The sequence below is a fragment of the Bradysia coprophila genome, assembly GCF_014529535.1.
Source record: "Bradysia coprophila strain Holo2 chromosome X unlocalized genomic scaffold, BU_Bcop_v1 contig_173, whole genome shotgun sequence".
Lineage (NCBI taxonomy): Eukaryota > Metazoa > Arthropoda > Insecta > Diptera > Sciaridae > Bradysia > Bradysia coprophila.
In genome coordinates this window covers 4,305,458-4,321,694 of record NW_023503302.1, presented here as the reverse complement: position 1 = coordinate 4,321,694, position 16,237 = coordinate 4,305,458, and the positions used below count along the sequence as shown (strand labels likewise).

Here is a 16,237-nt window from a genome sequence, read left to right as displayed (position 1 = left end):
AAACTTTTCAAACATATGTAAGTACACAACGAATCATTACGTAAAATGAAAAAGAAATCTACGACCAGACCCTTGAGATATTGTTATTATTGAGTTCATTTGTCACCATCACCTGAGTAGATGAGAATATTTTTTTTTTGAGGCTGAGACTTCCTATTTTACTTCGAACATTCTTTTCGGAAGGAACATTTATAATGCGTAATAGTGATTCCGTTTGGCATTAAGTGTATTTGTCATGCAAATAAATATTTGGTTCATTTAGTAAATTCCATTTGGTATAACCAACGCGCTGCTAGCAGTGCGTTCATATAAAGGTGTTGTCACTGCACCTTCTTAGAGCGTCAGACAGTTCGTAGAAAAACGAAACCAGAACTTACTAATTGAAATGAACAGGTCCGGACAGAGCATATATGCTTTTGTACTTCAAATTCTTAAATTGACGAACATTCCGAGTGAAATTTGCTTAATTTACTAAGTTTAAGCAGACAACCCAACTTGTCTTTTGGTAGCCATACCGGGTCTGGAAATGAGCAATTTCACGCTAGAAAAGATATATACCCTGTATTTTGGGTCACTCCAATAACAGAACAGAAGTTATTGGAGTGCGTCGCTTAAATTTAAAAGGCGAAAATAAAATGAAAATTTAATTTATTGTCTAATAACTAAGACTAATATTTGAACTAAAAAAGTACAGTTTTAACAGTAACTGACACTTTTCTCTACCTTTTAACAAGACTTCATTGTGAAAACGTATTACGCACAGCTTGAGGAAACATTTCGAAATGGCATTTCGCGTACTTGGTACGATCTACAAATTACACTACAACGAAGCATCACACAAACTATTATTTCGTCACTGGGTCAAATAAAATTCCTTTTAGCTAAAATGATATCAATAGCAAGATATAAGCGAAAATGATTGAATAACTGAATAGAATCATCCGATCGGAGACATGAAAAACGATTTTTCCTAAATAGCAAGGTACATCAACATACTATGTAGCGTACTGAATCTTATAGGAAAAACAAATGTAAAAAAAAACAGTTGGAACCAATGCGATTTGTAGTTTATTTGGCACTAAAATAATCAAAAAAGAAAATTTATCGTACACAAATCACGATCACCAAAAAGAAAACAGAACAAAAAGAAAATATTTGTAAACGAAACGAAAAGCACAATAATTTTCAATTTAACAGTATCCGAGATATGTGAATCTGGAAAGTCGTTCGCGATTATTTCAATTCTTTTTTTGAAACATTTTATTTCGATCGGTGCGTCTAGAGGCCGGACTTAAAACTAAAAACGAACGAAAATAAATTTCGTATATTTTCTCATTCACAAAACTTATGAAAACATCAGGCATTTTCCAACCAGCCAAAAATATATATTCAACTGTTCACGCTCTCTCTATGCAGACATATGTTGTGTATAATAATACAGTAAATCGTCAAAACAGAAAATCGCAACTGAATTTAATTCAAAGCCGATATATTTTTACACATGCAGACTGAAGAGCCGATCAGAAACTTTTGGTACCAGGTCAAGAAAACGAAAAGTCGTAGCAAATTGTGGAATTTCGGCGATTTGTAAACTTTACTTAGATTTTTGGAAACTTTTTAATTTATCGTTTAACGATAAGGAAGCGTCGATAAATGCTGACATAGAGAGAAATCATCTATTATTCTCTGCAAAACATGCACTTCCTGTGCAAAGTTAGTTTTTTGCTGTAACAAAATGACCAGAGTTATTTAGCGAGAACATAAGAATATCGAGACTTGCCGAGATTGCATCTCATGTATCTATATCCTATCCTAGATATCCTAGAACGATAATCTCGTATTTACCTCTCTAGGGAAAATGTGTTTGAACTAGATATATTTGTCCTAGGCAGACAAAACAGCGTATGTACCTCTGTCCAAAATTGTTTATTGTGGCGATTTGGATTATGTACCACGCCTTCAACTCGGTACATAACTTGCAAATCGTCAAAATAAACATTAATCTACTAATATTATTAATGATCGAAAACGATCACTTGTCAATAATTACCGATTTATCCTTCTACACGGTGGGGTTGAACTAAACTTAAATAGAGTCGCAACACCACCTTTTCATGTTCTGGTTGAGGGACTCGAGTACTACATGAAACAGTTACAGTTTCCGGATCCGCTGAGCTGTTTCGGAGAACCGGCACAAATGGCCGTGCGGGATCCACGAGTCAATTTGAATACAGATTGTTATCGCAAAGGATAGAGGGACTAATTCTAAGCTAATTCGTGTTAAAATGGCTTCTCTCGACAACCTGGGTACAGACAGCTAAAGTCGAAAATTCGAAATTTTTCAATGATCATATGTCCAAGACGAAGAGAGTTTGAGTCTCGTTGAATGACGATATTGGTACAGGATTGCCTGCTCTATTAACCACCGAGAAAATATTTTTTACAAAAATCATCTGATTTGTACAATATTTTAAAATGTTTATTTTCACCATCCTCAGCGAAAGTGAACTCCTCTGTATTATAGAGTCTGTAATACACAGGTAGACTCTTCTTGTAACAATACAATAATGCATAATCAGCCGGCAGTCTAAAGCTTTACAAGTTTTCATCACTCGTAACAAAATTTACTAATTTCAACTTAGAGAACTTAGCGAATGTTAGATGTAAAAGAGCTGAGTGAGCCAAATCGAGCAAAAATGCTTCGGAAAGAAAGTAAAGAAAATCAATTTTCCATTGAACAAAATGCACCGCCGAATGAACCTACCTCGGATGGTACGTTTATTCGGCGCTATTTTTTATCTGCGCCAAAGCAGATAAATTATGTAAACAAAAATACAAATGAAAAATCCACTGGTTAACACAGATTTGATGTAAACATTCTTCCAATGTGCACATGAATGAACAGCTATACTACAAGAGTAATGCATATAATGACAGATGTGTACATTTTGTAAATTCCTCAGTACAAACTGCTGCACATATATCCACCCAATCTATGCACACATATTGCACCAATACGAACTGCGATGACTTGAAATCTAATCTGGGAATCTCACATGCACTGCACACACCATGCTAAGTGGTTTTAATTTTTAAAGTTTACATCTACAAAACGAAAATTTTACATTATGCTTCCACTACAATCGTTTTCTCACAATCATCTGCTTATGTATCCCCATTCGACATTTTGCCGTATGGTGTGTGACGCCGAAAGCCACGATTCGTTGTTGTGAGATTTAGCCAAATAGATTTTCCCATCGACAGAAATTTTACCGATGTATACTGTTCGTATGTACACACACATATATCTAATATTGTGTGTGCATTGTGTAGTTCAAACGGAAAATTTGTTGTTGCAATCAAGTGCATATCGTCAATAAACACAATATTGGGGAAAATTGTTTATGAATATTACTTTGTAAACACGGAACGTTTCGATATAAATAGAAACGAGAGAGTATGGAGATGCAGAGTTAATTGAATTCGCGATCGTTTTACGTTACAGATAGTTATAGTCAAAAGACAGCTTTAATATTATGTTAATGTACATTTTGTGGAAGCTTTTAGCTATGAGTAAAATGCAAAATATTACTTCACTAAAGTTATGCAGTTATTCCGTTGAATCTGGAAAATTGTTTAGAAGGTTTGCTTGAACAGGCGATATTAATATATGAGTGAGACTAAGCAGTAGACTGAGGGGTACGAGTGCAGATAGTTAAATTGTTGTCACTTCGTGCTATTCATGTACAATGCAAAATTTACTAGTTCTGGTGGAACGTAACAATGGAACAATAAATTCAACATCTTCATATCACAGTGACCAACATTCTAAAATCAGCTACTGTATTATATGTAATTGTAAACTTTCAATGTTTTTGAGCTAATGTCATTGGTTGCTATATTGGTTTTTCTCGTCCTTATGAAGCACCTGTGACAAAGGCAGTGCTGTACTCAATCATTAAACTTTTATGTTTATAAACACTGAGAAATGTCAAAACTTTTGACAAACTAAATTTCTCTCGATTCTTACAATTTTTTTAATAAATTTTTGTTCTTTAAAAATAACAGAAGTTAAGTGGTTTCAACAATGTTTCATGCTACGAGAACTGTGATGGGTATTTTGTGTTCGAGAAATGGTAAATGGTTCGAGGCATTTTTATTAACTTTTTTGTTCTCTGCAGAAACACATTTCAGCAAAAGAATTTCCAATTAAAGGTGAACGTGGTCAATTAATTTGTACTGAGGAGATTGTAAGTGCGGCCCTGTAAACAATGTGAAGAACCGCAATACTGTATATTTGTAAATTGGAAAGTGTTCGTTCTGTTGAGATTTTTACATCATGTGCTTAAAGTAGCATTTATCACCGCATTGAATAAATAATGCATGCAACGTTTATCGCAATAAAGTCAACGAAAGTTTTACCTTTCGCCACTGATGTGCGAAAACAAAATTCTTCATTTTACTCAACGAGATCGAAAGTTTAATTTACATCACGGTTGAGTGAAACACCTTAAATTTTCATGGGATAAATGGTGGAAGTGTCATTATTTACATGGTCTTTCGCTCGGATCAACAAATTTAACACAAGAAGCAGCATTTCCATTATTTGTCCCATTTGAGTGGCACTCAATTCGTTTCCAACTGAAACAATGTCTGCGTAAAAAAGAAAATGGAAAAGCAAGACAGCACACCGTTCATAAAATACGTAACGCTCCAAAGAGCTGTGGTACTAAAATCTCAGAACTTTTATTCCGAGCTGAATGAGGGATTAAAGAACCGACAATTTTTGCGCTAGGTAAATGATACAACATCCCATAGAACAAATTGTTGCCGTCAGACCGATTTTCAAATGAAAACATCGATTATACTATAACCCAAGAAAAATTGAATACAACTTCGGTTATTGAAAGCCAAACGAATTATTGTAATAAGAGGCTTAACTTTTCTTCGAGATTCACTGTATAATACATTCATACACACTCACACAGTCATCCTGTTCTTTTCATTTTCAGTCAGAAGTAGAATTATGTGTATAAGCCAAAGGATTAACTCGTCTATCTGCATGCTAAAAGCTCTATATTTCTGGAAATTTCAATTGGATTGCATGTTGTGTTTTATACACCCGAGAAAACCTTTAATTAAAGGCACTAATACGATTCGTGCGAATTTCGCAATGAAGAAGTAATCAGGGAGAAAGATTTATTTCCGCTTCTATTTTAGAGTTAAAAGTTTTCAGGTAAAAGTGGAATTGTTTATATTTCGTAATTTCGAAGTTGGATTCAGAGCCCCGTCGTCAAGTATATCTAATTTAATTTAATTACCTCTTCACACACACCCCAAACGCAAGGAATGACTGAGAAGTGGCTATACCGTGTGCTATGTGTATTAGAGCATGTAATCCAACCGCACCAGTAAAATGCCATTTTTTTACACCGAGGGAACACTAAAGCTAACACTTCCGATATAAAATGCTCGTATATTCATCTCCACCTTATCGATTAAAGTTTAACCATAAAATATTCCATCTGGGATTGGTATAACTATGTATGCGAAGAAAAAGTTCTAAGAAATTTGGCAATTTTACGATGTAGCGGTACACACGTTTTCCAAATGCATATCATACATACAAAAGAGTTTTATGACTTTCTGAACGTTTTCCACATATTGAAGAAAAACGGACCGTTGGTTGTAAGAAAAGTGCATATATGCAAATCTATAGTGTATTGTTCGTTGGGTACATGTTATATTGAATTTAGCCGAAATATCGATCATAAAATAAGTTAACCAAATTGTGGCTGAGTTGCCGAAAGTCTTACTTATACGTTCTAATGTGGAGAGCGCGGAAAGGGAACTCTAGAGAATTGATTGTTCAAAATTTGAATTTGTTTAACTTTCTATTTGAGTTGGTTGATTTAAAGTGTTTTGTCGGACGTGAGGTAATAACACTTTGTCTTGCTCGTGATAAGGTATTCGATGAAATATGACGTTAGACTAGGATTGCAAATATATTCAATTTTGAAGTGGAGGGTTCACACGGAAAAAGTGGACGGGAAGATTTTGTTTTGTATAGTTGAGAAAATAGGATATTCCAACTCGAGCGACGTCATTCTTTTTGGATTTTTTTTTTCTCACAGAGAATTACACACACGGAATTTTGAAAACGGATACATTTTCTGTTTCTGTGTTTTACTTGAGTGTTCGATTTTTCCATAAAAAAAGAAGAAAAATGCACAAAAAAACAGTAAACCACAAAATAGAAAATGTGTCGGTTTTCAAAATTCCGTTTGTGTATCTCGAAATTAAATTTCCAACTTTTTCCCCCCTCGATGAACAAATATATATTTCATACACAACGTTTGTCACAACAAAGGCTTACAAAGTTTCAGCGGATGGTAGAAAATACTTATTTTCTCGCCTGTGTTATGAAAAACGTTGTGTTCACCTCTGGGGGAAAATAGAAGATTCCAACTTGAGCGAAATTACCGCTCTCGCTTCGCTCTGGTCGCAACCGTCGCACTTGTTGGAATTTCCTATTTTCTCCACTCGGTCATCAAATAACAAATTTCGTATTTTTTCATCTTTATTTCGCCCCACGTTGCTTGAAAAGCTGTAAGACAAGTCTAAAGACGCTACATTTAGTTATAGACACAAACTTTTGACAATCCTCATGGCGATGTAAACAAAGTTTATTTATCTACTATAAGTTGAAAATATTCATAGTTTAGCAAATTAGAAAATTTCCGTGTTCAAATATTTGTGCACGCATTTAAGAGAATCCTAGTCCTCATGTGCAGTAGAATTCTGTGTTAGTTACGGGTTGATCTGGATTTGCATGAGAATTATGAATATTTTCACTAGCAGTAGATAAAATCTTATTGCCACATGGGGGTGTTGCCGAACTCTCTTCACTCGTATCGGCAAACTCAGATCGAGTGCGTAAAACAACCCCATTTATTTCATTATTTCGCTAAATCGTTAATTACTGTTCGAATAAACCACCATCATGGTTATCGTCCATACGTTCATTTTCAGGTTTCGTTCTTCGGTCTAAACATTATTCGGTCACCAATCTACTCATAAATATTGAATAATGAAAATCGCTTTAAAAGCTACGTGTATCGTACAAATATCCAAACAGTAAGTATAACATAGCTTGTATTATTATGTTTATTGAACGAAAATGAAACGTAGCAAAATGTAAATAACACAACGAACTTACACTTTATTATGTATATTACGTTTGTGCGGATGTGTGGAACGAAAAGGTGCTTTTATACATACATATATGTAAATGTTAACACAAAAATGTGTATATGAATTGTACAAGAATAATTTTGTCGCAAATTTAACTCTGCCAAGGATTTATTGCTTCACCACAGCAGTAGAGGAATTTAATGCTGTGATCACAACATTTTACTTTAATAATTTTGATATGTGTGTACTGAGTATTGCTGGGGTATATTACATTACATCGAAAGCCGCTATTTCGTTTGTTTATTTTTCCTTAACCGGTGTTTTTAAACTTAACGCCCAGAGAGTACACATTTTACGTTTTATATGGCTCAATGTAGAATGTTGATGTCTGCGCAAAATCTGTATAACGCTACACGGCCGTACCAATGACTTTATTCTTTATAAAACAGTCTTTACTTTTTTTCTGCTAATAAACAATATCAATTCAATTTTATCCCGACTTAAAATTTATCAATTAGCTGTCCCTGTGCATTGAACGAAATATTATTTTCACTCTAAAATTTCATCACTGACTGTACCATTTTTTTATGTTATGTAAATGGGTGCAAAGTGCTTTCCTAACTATAAAACGTACATTGCTAAGTGCTTACTGTATAATATATGATTTGGCAAATTGATTTCGTCGAAATGTTGCTGTCTGATCTGAGTTTCTGATTTTGTCAGCTCTTCCTCTATGAAATCGAAGTCTTTGGTGATAAGGACAATAAGAAAAGTATTATTGGATTGGCACAAAAATGACAAAAGAGACAATGATGAATTCAATCCACATCTTTAGTAACATCACTGGGTGTCAAACCGAACGTTAACTCGAACGAAAGAAAAAGCTACTAGCTATTATTTGATTATTCAAAAAGACTGTAAAGAGACTGTCAGGAGGGTGTCGGGGAATCTCGCACACGCGATCATAGTATCCGTCCTTTTACGACATGTAACGAAAAGTCATGACTGTGCGAGATTCACCACTTAGAGGTGAATCTCGCACACCATGAATTTGTGTGGTGTGCGAGATTACCCTACCCCGTCAGGAGGCTGTAAGTTTTTTAGAACAGTTTAGTACTTTTATTTAACAAACAACAACAATAACAAAGGCATTTCGGAGCCATGTTACGACATTGCCGGTTGTTGTATAAATTTGATGTGAGTTTTGTGGATTTTCATTTCAATTTAAAAAATATAAAATTGTGTTTTTATCATATGTTGTAGTATAAGGTAAAAGCAAAATAAAATGATCGAGTCTGGTTTTTGACAATTGAATTTCAATTGTCAAAAACCAGACTCGATCATTTTATTTTGAAGAAGCTTATTTGTCAAAATAAATTATAAAAAGTCGTTGTTTCCTGACTAATTCAACATTTTTATATATTTGCGAGGTGTGGTAAATCGTTCTTCTCGACGAAACAAAAACATCTATTAAAAATTTCAAAATATATTCGGGGCCGCAAAATTAAATTAAAAAAAAAACGCGAAAAATTTCCAATATTTTTCGCAATTCCGGTCCATAATCATCACCTTTCCATGCATCCATTTAATGTCGTTTTGAAGGTATTTATTTCACTGTATTCCCGGACACAGTGCAATATGAAATTTTTTTTCGCACGCTGAAGAACCTATTACCTTCAACGAAGGCTAAATTTTTATAAATAAAAATCTTGCATTGACCAGAAATCGAACCCCCGACACCATAAGATTTTTAAAAACAACGCAGCGACTATAGCCATTCGACTATAGAGTCACACAATCATACCGAACGTATTCGCCTAGTCGGTTGGCCTGCAGAGGCGCCACATTTTTTTGTGTAACAACTTCACATTGATTCATTCACATGAAATGTCACAGCAGTGACGCTTGTTCATGAAAAAATAATTCAGTGACAGCAGACTTTTGATGAAGAAAAGTACTAAATTGTAATAGATTTTACCCTTAGTTTCTAAACTCCATTCTCCTATTCTTGAAGCGTATATACTAAGTATTGACTACTCGATTTCATTCAACGCGTCTCTTTATATCACATCGCAATGTGTATTATAATACAGCCTTCTTGATCGTTCAAATGAATTTCTGTATACAAAAGATCATGAATTCTATCTGTACTGGACTGGATGTACTAGTATCCAAGAGTTCCAGTGATATCTAACATACATCGGTAGTGACGACATAAGTGAGTCTTTTCTCGAAATATTAGGCATTCTGAAGAAAGTCGGTCGAAGTGTCAAAACAGATGTTTGTGCAGCCGTTGTTCGTCATATTCAAACTCAGCGTACCCAAATTAGTCACGAAGTTAGATCGATAATGTAACATGTCTCGTTTCTGCATTAAACAGTTCATATATGTGCAACTTTAAAATTCGCGTCTTAACGTCAGCTTGGATTGTTAGTTGGCTTGAAACGAACGTATTATACAATTTATGTAAAAAGATGAACACTTTCCAAACAATTTTATTTTTTAATCACCAAAAAAGTCGTGAGTATGTTAGTTTATAGTGGTGAAGCCTTATGTTTCACTAGTGTGCGGAATTGTATTGAGATGTACTGATATATAAACACAACCATAGACGAAGAAAGGGTGTGTACATATGTACCTCAGCATTCGTTGGGAAATGATATACTTTTTCGTCGATTTTTTTCGCTAGAGAAAATTAAGCTGAAATTTAAATTTTTCAATTCAATTTAATTCAATTTATTCAATAATTATTTAAGAACAAAAAGGAAGATTCTTATACTAATGTTCTGCGCGAAAAACAAAAAATAGCAAATTTACAAATTAATAAAACGACATATATAAAAAAGAAAAAGTCGCGTCAAAAACGAACTTAGAGACGGAAAGTAGAAGTAAAATTCTCAAAAATTCTTAAATTCTCAAAAATTATCAAAAAATTATCAAAATTTCAAATTATACGATTTAGCCACTCAAAAAAGCAAAAAGTGAGAGATTTCATAAAAACTAATGCCACAAATTAATATTATGATTACTGCCTTTAGCGAAATCGCTAAATCCCTTATACAGCAAAACAAAAAAAGGTGTGTACAGGTGACTCTTAGGTAATAATAAGCGAGACAAATAAAGGGAATAGAAAATTATGCGAAATTAAAATTGAGGAAAAATCCTTCAGTTGAAAATTCTTTAAATTTAAAACTTTACCGTCGATAACGCGTAACCTGTTTCGCATCTAAGATGTTCTTCACCGTTTCTCTAATTTATCTGATTTTCCATTTGAAATAACATATGAAATGAGAAAATCAGAGAAACGGTGAAGAACATCTTAGATACGAAACTGGCAGTTATTACGTGTTATCGACCGTATATTTTTAAAACAACCCTATTAACGCCCATTCATTTATTTAAACTTTGGCTCATTAAATTCTAAGAGTGTGAGGTTGATACTTCCAGAAATTTGTTATTTGTATTCAAAGAATAGAATACAGTAAAGGCTAGATCTAGATCTTTTCGAATCTTTTCGAATCTTTTCGAGATTACATATACCTGAGAAGAGAATGAAAGTAAAAATATTCCAAGAAAATTATAGAAACATAGGGAAATTTAAAACTTGCAAAATCAAGACTTTCGGATAAGAAAACTATGCTTGAGTGCATAGCGCTCATTTTCATTGCTTCCGAAGTACTGGGATTTGGGTGTTTGTTCTTGCATAATTTCCTATTGTGATGACACTCATCCGGATGCTAAGTTAAAAGGTAACAGTTAATAAACGAAAACGTAATCACTAAAATTAACAGCTGAATGTTCTTACATTTTTTCGAATTTGGTTGCAAAAAATTGGCAACTTATTTGTTAAAATAATTACGTTCGATAATTTACACCAGAAAACTGATAAGTGAGGCTAACAATATTTTGACATTCAAATGAAAATTCTCAAAAAATTCTCAAAATTATCAAAAATTAATGAAAAACTATCAAATATCTGCCCATATTAATGCCCTGAAAAAGTACTTTCTGTAAAAAAAAATCTGTGACGCCAGTCATTGCCTTTTTTGCTGTAATGCACAGTGCATACTAACAGTTAAAAAAAAAGTTGCTCGTTCCTTAAGTCACCTTGAGCCGTAGAAATATGTTCGTACGTCGATCATTGACGGTCCAAAAGGTATGCCTCATTGAGCTACTCAAACTTACACAATTTGAGTATAATCCTATTTATCCTGTTGGAGCTTATAGTGGCCACCCTACTTCCGGAGTATGAAATATATCGAAATCATGGATTGGTTTCGTGAGATGAAAGTTCTTTTGCAGACGTGGATATCGACATCGAAAATAACCATCATCTTGATAAGGTACGGAATGAAGTAATTATGTGAAATTAAATTCAGGTTAACCGAAAACCATACTCTAAGCCTTTAAATTCATCCATTTCTCAGACAGTGACCATAAATTATTTTTTAATTAATTGCAACATCCTCGGACCTAACCCTCGCCACAGTCTGGCAAAATACAACATCAAATCACTTACCATTTATGTTTCCGGTGCTCCATTCACTGTCCAATAAATCCAGCACAATTGTCAAACACTTTTCATCGAGAAGCACATTATTTCGTTGAATGTTGTTCCGAAATTGGTCCAAGCTGAATTTAAGGGAAAAAATATTTCTATTTCCTACATTGGCACAATGTTCAAACATTTCCCATTCACATCTATCCGACCTCTTAGCACAACTGGAATCGTTTCTCATTCCACCATCCGCAAAGAAGTCTTGGTTCAGCATATGATTTACTGCAATATTTTGATTTCCGCTACATTCGAATGTCGGAAAACCGTTTTCACTTCCATGATTCGGTACGAAAATATTTCCATTGTATTTGGCCATATTTGTTTGCTCCTTTTTCATTTTTGCATATGCATCACTGGACACAAATGATACGGTCTTCGTGTTATTACTTTCAAACGTTCTTTTGTTGGTCGGATTAACAACATCTACCGCATGCGGCTGCTGCCCTTTCATTCTATTCACTTTACGATCACAATCATATTTCGATTTCAGTTGTTCCGCCGCCGGTTGGTTGGTTGTGGCTTTGTTCGTATCGAATATCTCATCAAAATCATGGAACACATTGATTGCTTTACCCAACTCAAATATATTGACACTTTCTCGGCGCTTATATTGTTTTAATAACGGCCGCTGTTTTTCATTCATGTTTCTACCATTCACGTCCCCATTCACAAACTCATCTTCAAACGTGTGAAAAACGGACGCAACATCTGTATTTTCAGCCATAAGCGACTGTGTTTTTCCTAATTTCCGGTAATCTACGTTTACCGTCCAGGGATCTGATTTATTGTTCGGATTATTATGACAGCGTTTCGCCGTATTCATACAGTCTGAATCCCATTCATCAGACGACATGAAATTAAAGCCACCAGCTATTAGTGCTCGGTTGACTGGTTGCTTCGCATCCATCGTCTCTCCAATTTCTGTCATTCGGTCGGGAGTGTTTCGTCTCAATTTGGATTTTCTTTGCCGTGGTGGTGGTGCAATTTTCACCATATTTTCGTTGCAGCATCTGTCTTCATAATAAACTCTATCTTGATCACCTTGTTTGGGTCCAGTACCTTTACAGAATTTCACATTTTTATTGTAGTCGGTAATGGAGTTTTCATGTTGCTGAAAGCGTCTTTGACATGGGGTAAATTTTTCATGATTCATGTCACGCGGTGCACGTCTTGCATTGTTGTTTGCTTTCAATGGAATATTCAAAGTGATACCACCGCCACCGGTAGCACTGGCACCCAGTATATTTTGTAAATTGTTCTGGTTGTTGTGGATACATGATGTTGCAAAGTTGGAGTTTATTTGATTTTTTTGTTTATCGCCGATGACATGGTCGGGGTTACTGTGAACCATATTTTCGTCGACACTTTCATGTACTTGCAGCGAAATAGTTGGAATAAATATTCGGTTATCTGGTTGGGACGATGTAACATTGTACGAATCTCTCGTTTTTCCAATGCCGAACGAGAGAAACTTTTTCTGTAGTTTTATTTTTGGAATTTTTATGGACGGTAGAATACCTGCGGGAATGTATAAATGAAAATGTGTCATAAGTTAACATTTTTTTTTGTTTTTGTTTGTGGGACTAGTGTTTATGTATGGTGAATATTTGGCGTTGGTGTTGTTTGAGAGGGTGGATATGGTACACAAGAGAGTATGATATAAATTTCGATTTGCTGGTGGGTGTTGCGAATTTAATAAAAGGAAAATGTTGGACTTCACAAGATACATAATATGGTGTGCTCGCAACAGCATAATTGAGAGTACTTAAATTTTGATTTTAACTTTTTGTTATGATGTGTGTAGGCATAAAGGATATGATTCGGTTGACAAAATTTTAAAGCCTAATACAGTGGGCTGTTAAATTTTTCCTACCGCTTGCAGCAATAAAATGGAAGTACGTCAGAGTAGGGGAACATTACCTTTAAATAAGTTTGTCTAGAGACATAAAATCCGTATTTAAATGATTTTGTCTGTCAGTCATCACCGGAATAATTAGGTGATCCATTTGCGACTTTGATAAATTCGCTCCACTGAAAGCTGGTGGAAATTAATTTTTTCTGTCAGTCATTAGAACAATTGATTAACTCCTATGTACCTTCGTCCGCTAAGAACCGGCAGTACGAATGCACGTTTAAGACGATTACAATTTACGTTTATTTCGCTAATACACTAGTGATATAAGTAATAACATGAGCACCAGCTGATTAAAGACCAGCTGTTTTTCGGCACACCAGTCAAATTTACCGATTGTATACACACTTAGGTTGTACGATTTAACGAATTACTCGTATTAATTTACGAATGAGTCAATCATGTAACTCGTAATCGTTCAAATGAACGACGGTATTTTCCTTCCTATTCTCTGTGCTACACTGAACGCTGATGGAATTTGCAATTGTCGAATGATAATCGTCGTCGCCGATTCAGAACTGCTATGTTGAACTCTGTATAATTATTCGCCTTCCAGAAATATAGACGTTCGTCAAGTAAAGGTTCCATACAAATACTCCCATATTTTGGTAAGTGCCTAGTTGAGTTTATTGATATGATAGGAATGCAGTGCATTGATATTGTTTTTTAAAAAAATCGCAAAAGAGAGCTTTACGAATAGTCTGTCGTTCAGAATTAGAACCCCAAACTATGGTTATCAATTAAAATTCACTTGTCCATTTATTAGGAATTTTCTTCGGAATAACAAAAAATCTACGTTCTTGCAATTATTGCATTGAAGGTAAAAGTTCAATGGATATGAGTATCCTAACTTGTCACCATAACTTTAAAGATAATTTCGTTCAACGACTCGTTGCCAACGACATACGAAAATAAATTTATTTTCCATTTTAAAAAGGAAAATCAAAATTTTCACACTCAGTGCAATGTAATTACAAAACAAAAAATTTCCTTTTCAGCTAATTATTCGCATAGCACATTTTCCTCTTCGAGCTGTTTGTTTGCGACTTAATCCATTGTTGCGTATTTCCATAAGCTTTTGCATGGAGTATAACAATAATCTGGTTATTGGATTTTAAATAAAGTTTTATGGATTGTGTGTGGTGTGGATACTTGCAGACGCCGTACAAGATTATTTTGCTATAGAGTATGATTTAGTTCTATTAGGAAAATCCTTTGTATAATGAAACCGTGAGTTGCATTCGTCATTTATTTCGGTTAATTAATATGAATTTCCGTGCATGCATACACAACACCGTCTACACTAGCTCTTGTTTGGAGTGTAAATATTTTCTTCCATTTTCAATGTGTAGTGGGAAAGTTTATATAGTGTGCACAACAAAGCAAACAAAAAACACAAAAACACAAACAATTTTCGAAATTTCGCTTGAATTTTACTTGGAAAACTTTTATGACTTCTACAGTAAGCAATTCCAATCCAAATTTTTCTTATATTTTGTATGCACTGCTCAGTGCCGTAACAGGAGACCTAAGCTGGGGTGGAGTTACGGCTGCAGTATTCTATATAGAAAAAGAACATTTTTCAACTACTAGCTAGAGCCTACCAATAAATCCTCCTCCTCATCCCAAGACTGAGAACCATTTACTTTCTGCACCGATCTGCTGAGGATTCCAGATCAACCTATTCGTTAAGTTTATAAGAGTTAGTTATACTCAAACTAAGAAAACCCACAGCCTAAATGCATATCAGTAATGAGTCACTCATAAGGCATAAGGAAGAAATGGTTTTATTTAACTCGGTTAGTTTAGTTTAGTTTAGTTAGAATGGACGTAACAGGGGATCAGTTAACTCGGTTAACTAATATTCTCTAACGGTAAGTCAAAGTCGTATATAGTAGTGATCAATTTTCACCCTATGAACTGTAAGGTACACGTAAGTTGTACATTATGCATACGGTGTACACTCTAATCACTTGTTTGATGTGTGTGTATATTGAAATCTACTATAGAGATAGAGGAGACATAGTTTGCAAAGAGCCTTAAATCTGTGAGTCACTATGCGGAAATGAAATTCGTTGCAAATAGGAAGAATTATGAAAAAGTTTTTCGATGTGTGTGTAGGCAATCGTACATAGTATTTATGAGTGAGTGGTTTAACAATTTAATTGGTATTTCTTGAACAAAAATAAATGTAATCTACGAACGATTTATCGGACTCGATTTATTCGGAAAACCGATCAAAGTTGTCATTCCAAAAGATCCAAAAAATTTCACAGATTTCCAAAACGGATGCGTTTTGCGAAGTTTAAGAATTTTATTTTATTTGAAGGATATCCCTGAAGCTTCAATAGTCTCGAGGGAGTGGTTTGGCGAAGTTGAGGATTTTCTTTAATGGATTTTTATTTTTTCGTCTCTTGACGTTATATTTTCACCTATAGCCATGGATGCGTTCCAACAGACTTTCCAACTGGTGAAAAGAATCAAACTTTTTAGCGAAAGCTTTCGTAGTACTGATTCAAATTGAAATTGGAAAACGTTTGTCTAACATAATGTGCGTTATTGATCGTTTTTTA

The 16,237-nt window shown here is 34.5% G+C and overlaps 1 protein-coding gene across 5 annotated transcripts in view; it reads right to left on the bottom strand.

Annotated features, from left to right (window-relative positions):
* The window catches only part of LOC119068226 (disks large homolog 1-like), a 141,102-nt gene extending 139,820 nt beyond the window's left edge, over nt 1–1,282 (bottom strand). For 3 of the 5 annotated variants that reach the window (XM_037171723.1, XM_037171726.1, XM_037171727.1), the window contains exon 1: nt 1,111–1,281. The gene's annotated coding sequence lies outside the window, so the exon portion shown is untranslated. Of the gene's footprint in view, nt 1–1,110 lie in introns of all 5 variants that reach the window. The other 2 variants (XM_037171724.1, XM_037171725.1) reach the window with 2 other exon arrangements.
* Nucleotides 1,283–16,237: the final 14,955 nt, after the last annotated feature.